We start from the raw sequence: 5,480 nt of genomic DNA, 5'->3' as shown, positions 1-5,480 counted from the left end.
GATGAGTCTGGCTAAGGGTTTATCAATTTTGTTTATCTTCCCAAAGAACCAGCTTTTAGTTTTATTGATCTTTGCTATTGTTTTCTTAGTTTCTACTTCATTTATTTCTGCTCTGATCTTTATGATTTCTTTCCTTCTACTGACTTTGGGTTTTCTTTGTTCTTGTTTCTCTAGTTGTTTTTTGTTTGTTTGTTTGTCTTTTTAATTTAATTAATTTCTTTATTTATGGATGCACTGGGTCCTCGCTGCTGTGTGTGGGCTCTCTCCAGTTGCAGCGAGTGGGGGCCATGCTTCTTTGTGGTGCGCAGGCTTCTCACTGCAGTGGCCTCCCCCGTTGCAGAGCACGGGCTCCAGGCACGCAGGCTTCAGCAGTTGTGGCATGCGGTCTCAGTAGTTGTGGTACACAGGCTTAGCCGCTCCACAGCACGTGGGATCCTCCCGGACCTGGGCTCGAACGCGCATCCCCTGCATTGGCAGGCGGACTCCCAACCACTGTGCCACCGGGGAAGCCCTCTCTAGTTGTTTTAAGTGTAGGGTTAGATTGTTTATTTGAGATTTTTCTTGTTTCTTGACGTGAGATTGTATTGCTATAAACTTCCTGCTTAGAACTGTTTTTGCTGCGTCCCATAGGTTTTGGGTCGTCGTGTTTTCATTGTCATTTGTTTCTATGTATTTTAAAATTTCTTCTTTGGTTTCTTCAGTGATCTCTTGGTTATTCTTAGAACTGTTTTTGCTGCGTCCCATAGGTTTTGGGTCGTCGTGTTTTCATTGTCATTTGTTTCTATGTATTTTAAAATTTCTTCTTTGGTTTCTTCAGTGATCTCTTGGTTATTTAGTAGCGCACTGTTTAGCCTCCATGTATTTGTGTTTTTTACAGTTTTTATTTCCTGTAATTGATTTCCAATTTCATAGTGTCATGGTCAGAAAAGATACATGATACAATTTCAATTTTATTAAATTTTCTGAGGCTTGATTTGTGACCCGAGATGTGATCTATCCCAGAGAATATTCCTTGTGCACTTGAGAAGAGAGTGTATTCTTCCACTTCTGGGTGGAATGTTCTATAAATATCAATTAGGTCTGTCTGGTCTGTTGTGTCATTTAAAGCTTGTGTTTCCTTATTTATTTTTTGTTTGGATGATCTGTCCGTTGGTGTAAGTGGGGTATTAAAGTCCCCTACTTTTATTGTGTTACTGTCAGTTTCTCCTTTCATGGCTGTTCGCACTTGCCTTGCCTTGTATTGGGGTGCTCCTATGTTGGGTGCATAAACATTTGTAATTGTTGTATCTTCTTCTTGGATTGATCCCTTTGATTATTACGTAATGTCCCTCCTTATCTTTTGTAACAGTCTTTATTTTAAAGTCTATTTTTTCTGATATGAGTATTGCTACTTCAGCTTTCTTTAGATTTCCACCCGCTTAGAGAAGTTTCTTTAGCATTTGTTGTAAAGCTGGTTGGTGGTGCTGAATTCTCTTAGCCTTTGCTTGTCCGAAAAGCTTTTGACTTCTCCATCGAATCTGAATGAGATCCTTGCTGCGTCGAGTAGTCTTGGGAGAAGTTTCTTTAGCATTTGTTGTAAAGCTGGTTTGGTGGTGCTGAATTCTCTTAGCCTTTGCTTGTCTGAAAAGCTTTTGACTTCTCCATCGAATCTGAACGAGATCCTTGCTGCGTAGAGTAGTCTTGGTTGTAGGTTTTTCGCTTTCATCACTTTAAGCATGTCCTGCCATTCCCTTCTGGCCTGCAGAGTTTCCACTGAAAAATCAGCTGATAACCTTATGGAGATTCCTTTGTATGTTATTTTCTGTTTTTCTCTTGCTGCTTTTAATACTTTTTCTTTGAATTTCATTTTTGTTAGTTTGATTAATATGTGTCTTGGTGTGTTTTTCCTAGGGTTTATCCTGTATGGGACTCTCTGTGCCTCCTGGACTTGATTAACTATTTCCTTTCCCATATTAGGGAAGTTTTCAACTATAATCTCTTCAAATATTTTCTCAGACCCTTTCTTTTTCTCTTCTTCTTCTGAGACCCCTGTAATTCGAATGTTGGTGCGTTTATTGTTGTCCCAGAGGTCTCTGCGATTGTCTTCAATTCTTTTCATTCTTTTTTCTTTAGTCTGTTCCTCGGCAGGTATTTCCACCATCTTGTCTTCCAGCTCACTTATTCGTTCTTCTGCCTCATCCTGTTATTGATTCCTTCCAGTGTGTTTTTCATTTCAGTTATTATGTTTTTCATCTCTGTTTGTTCTTTAGTTCTTCTAGATGTCTGTTAAACATTTCTTGTATTTTCTCAGTCCGTGCCTCCATTCTATTTCTGAGATTCTGGATCATCTTTACTATCATTACTCTGAATTCTTTTTCAGGGAGATTGCCTATTTCCTCTCCATTTATTTGGTTTTGTAGGTTTTAACCTTGCTCCTTCATCTGTGACATACTTTTTTGCCATCTCTTTTTTTTTTTTTATGAGTGGAATTGTTTTCCTATCTTACTGATTGTTTGGCCTGAGGTTTCCTCCTCTGGGGTTTGTAGGCTAGTGGGTACAGCTGGGTCTTGGTGCTGAGATGAGGAACTCCATGAGACCTCACTCCGAAGAATATTCCCTGGGGTCTGAGGTTCTCTGTTAGTCCAGTGGTTCGGACTCAGAGCTCCTACTGCAGGAGCTTCGGCCCGACCCCAGGCTCGTGAACCAAGATCCTGCAAGCCACCTGGGGCGGCAAAAAACGCACACACAATAACAAAGTAAAAAATAAAATTAGACTAGGAAACTAACAGATATGTTAGGGAGAATATAGAAGTAAAATATAGATGAGTCAACAACCAGGAGGTACAACAGTACCACAATAGCAAAAAAAAGAGGAGAAGGGAAAAAAAGAGGGGGGGAAAGGCCTTGGCCGTGGAGAGCGGGGCCTAAGCAAGGGCAAGGTTTGGGCAGTGGGTGGGGCCAATGCTCAGGACCCACAGGGCTGGAAAAGGCCCTGGGCGCTGTGGGGAGTGGGGCTTAGGCTCAAGGAACAGAAGAGGCCCAGGCGTGCCCCCGACCCCTGGTCTCAGAGGTCAGGGGACCTCACCTGGGAGCCCAGCAGGCTTCCTGGGCTCGAGTGGGTGGGGCAAACGCCCTTCTTTCCTCTCCTGCTCCTCCGGTCTGGGAGGGCCCCTCCTGACTGCCTCTCCTGATCTCCCCGGCCTCCCTCCTATGCCCCCAAGGACCCACATGGCCTGGAGGGGGGTTTGGAGGGCAGGGGATTGGCCTGGGGGCTCAGCAGGCTGCCCGGGCCTGAGTGGGTGGGGCAATCGCCCTTCTCTCCTATCCTGCTCCTCCTGGAGGGCCCCTCCCGCCTGCCACTCCTGATCTCCCCGGCCTCAGAGGCACCGATCCTGTCTGGCCTCTGCTTCTCCTCCCCGACCTCAGTCCCTCTACGTCCTACCAGTTCACCTTGGGGTTCCTCCTGTCTCCTTGTGGGTCAGAGTCCCCCACCAGCAGCTGGCAGGCGCCCTAGTTGTGGGGAGACGCTAACTCTGCATCTTCCCACACCGCCATCTTGACTCCACCCAGAAAGAACACTTTAAATTCAATAATATGAAAACAACCCAATTAAAAAACGGGCAAAAGATCTGAATAGTTACCTTATCAAAGAGTATAGATGGCAAATAAGCATATGAAAAGATACTCAACCTTGTAAGTCATCAGGGAATTGCAGATTAAAACTACGAGATACCACTATATACCTATTAGAATCTAACCTACCTATTAGATTTTACCTATGGCCAAAATCTGGAATGCTGACAACACCCAATGCTTGCAGAGATGTGGAACAACAGGAACGCTCATTCATTGTTGGTAGGAGCCCAGGATGGTACAGCCACTTTGGGAGAGTTTGACAGTTTCTTACACAGGTAAGCATAGGCTTACAATATTGTCCAGTGTTCATGGTGCACTTATTTACCCAAGTGAGTTGAAAACTTACATTTACACATAAACCTTGGACACAAATGTTAATAGCAGCTTTATTATTTCTTTTTTTTTTTAAATTTATTTTTGGCTGTGTTCAGTCCCAGTTGCGGCACACAGGATCTTAGTTGCAGCACGTGGACTTCTTGGTTGCGGCATGCAGACTTCCTAGTTGCAGCACGCGAACTCTTAAGTTGTGGCATGCGTGCAAGATCTAGTTCCCTGACCAGGGATTGAACCTGGGCCCCCTGCATCGGGAGTGCGGAGTCTTACCCACTGGACCACCAGGGAAGTCCCTAGCAACTTTATTCTTTTTTTTTTTAAATTTATTTATTTTTTTAATTTACTTTTGGCTGCATTGGGTTTTCGTTGTTGCACATGGGCTTTCTCTAGCTGCAGCGAGTGGGGGCTACTCTTCGTTGCGGCGCACAGGCTTCTCATTACAGTTTCTTCTCTTATGCAGAGCATGGGCTCTAGGCACACGGGTTCAGTAGTTGTGGATTGCGGTCTCTAGAGCGCAGGCTCAGTAGCTGTGGCACACGGGCTTATTTGCTCCGCGGCATGTGGGATCTTCCCGGACCAGGCCTCGAACTCGTGTCCCCTGCATCGGCAGGCGGACTCTCAACCACTGCGCCACCAGGGAAGCCCAGCAGCTTTATCCTTAATGGCCCAAACTTGGAAGCAACCAGATGTGCTTCGATCAATGACTAGATAATCAAACTGTACTACATCCATACAAAGGAATTTAACTCAGTGGTAAAAAAAAGAGCTCTCAAGCCGTGAAAAGACCTGGAGGGTCCCTAAGTGAGAGCAGCCAGTCTGAAAAGCCTCCATATCCTATGATTCCAGCTATATGACATGCTGGAGTTGGCAAAACCATAATAAAGATCGGTGGCTGCCAGGGGTTTGGGTGTGGGGAGAGAGTAGTCCATGAGCAAAAGGCATTTTTAGGGCAGTGAAGCTAACTTTGTATGATACTCTCATGGTAGGCACATGAAATACATTTGTCAAAAGAACCCATCGAACTAGAGGATACCAAGAGTCAACCCCAGTGTAACCTATGGACTTCAGTTAATGTAGCAATGTTCATTCATCAGTTGTAACAAATTTATTACTTTAATGCACAGTGTTAATAATAGAATCTGTGCATGGGTCTGTGAGGGGCAGCATTGATGGGAACTATGTACTTCTGTGAAATTTTTCTGTAAACTCAAAACTGCTTTAAAAATTAAGTCTGTTTTTAAAATGGGCAAAGGGTCTGCATTGGCATTCCTCCAAGGATAATATAAAAATGGACAATACAAAGTGGATAATATAAAAACGGACAGGGCTTCCCTGGCGGCGCAGTGGTTGAGAGTCCGCCTGCCGACGCAGGGGACACGGGTTCGTGCCCCGGTCCAGGAAGATCCCACATGCCGCGGAGCAGCTGGGCCCGTGAGCCATGGCCGCTGAGCCTGCGCGTCCAGAGCCTGTGCTCCGCAACGAGAGAGGCCACAGCAGTGAGAGGCCCGCGTACCGCAAAAAAAAAAAAAAAA

The 5,480-nt window shown here is 45.0% G+C and overlaps 1 long non-coding RNA gene across 3 annotated transcripts in view; it reads left to right on the top strand.

Moving 5' to 3' along the window:
* Window positions 1–5,480, top strand: part of LOC102988765 (uncharacterized) — a 41,972-nt gene that overhangs the window by 20,288 nt on the left and 16,204 nt on the right. The window contains exon 4 of one of the 3 annotated variants that reach the window (XR_003683239.2): window positions 3,800–5,265. The exons of the other annotated variants lie outside the window; for them this stretch is intronic. This is a non-coding gene — a long non-coding RNA (uncharacterized lncRNA). Of the gene's footprint in view, window positions 1–3,799; window positions 5,266–5,480 lie in introns of those variants that run through there. 3 annotated transcript variants of the gene reach the window in all.

The sequence above is a fragment of the Physeter macrocephalus genome, chromosome 14 (assembly GCF_002837175.3).
Source record: "Physeter macrocephalus isolate SW-GA chromosome 14, ASM283717v5, whole genome shotgun sequence".
NCBI lineage: Eukaryota > Metazoa > Chordata > Mammalia > Artiodactyla > Physeteridae > Physeter > Physeter macrocephalus.
The sequence above is the reverse complement of the archived record's forward strand: the minus strand, read 5'-3'. Positions and strand labels throughout refer to the sequence as shown.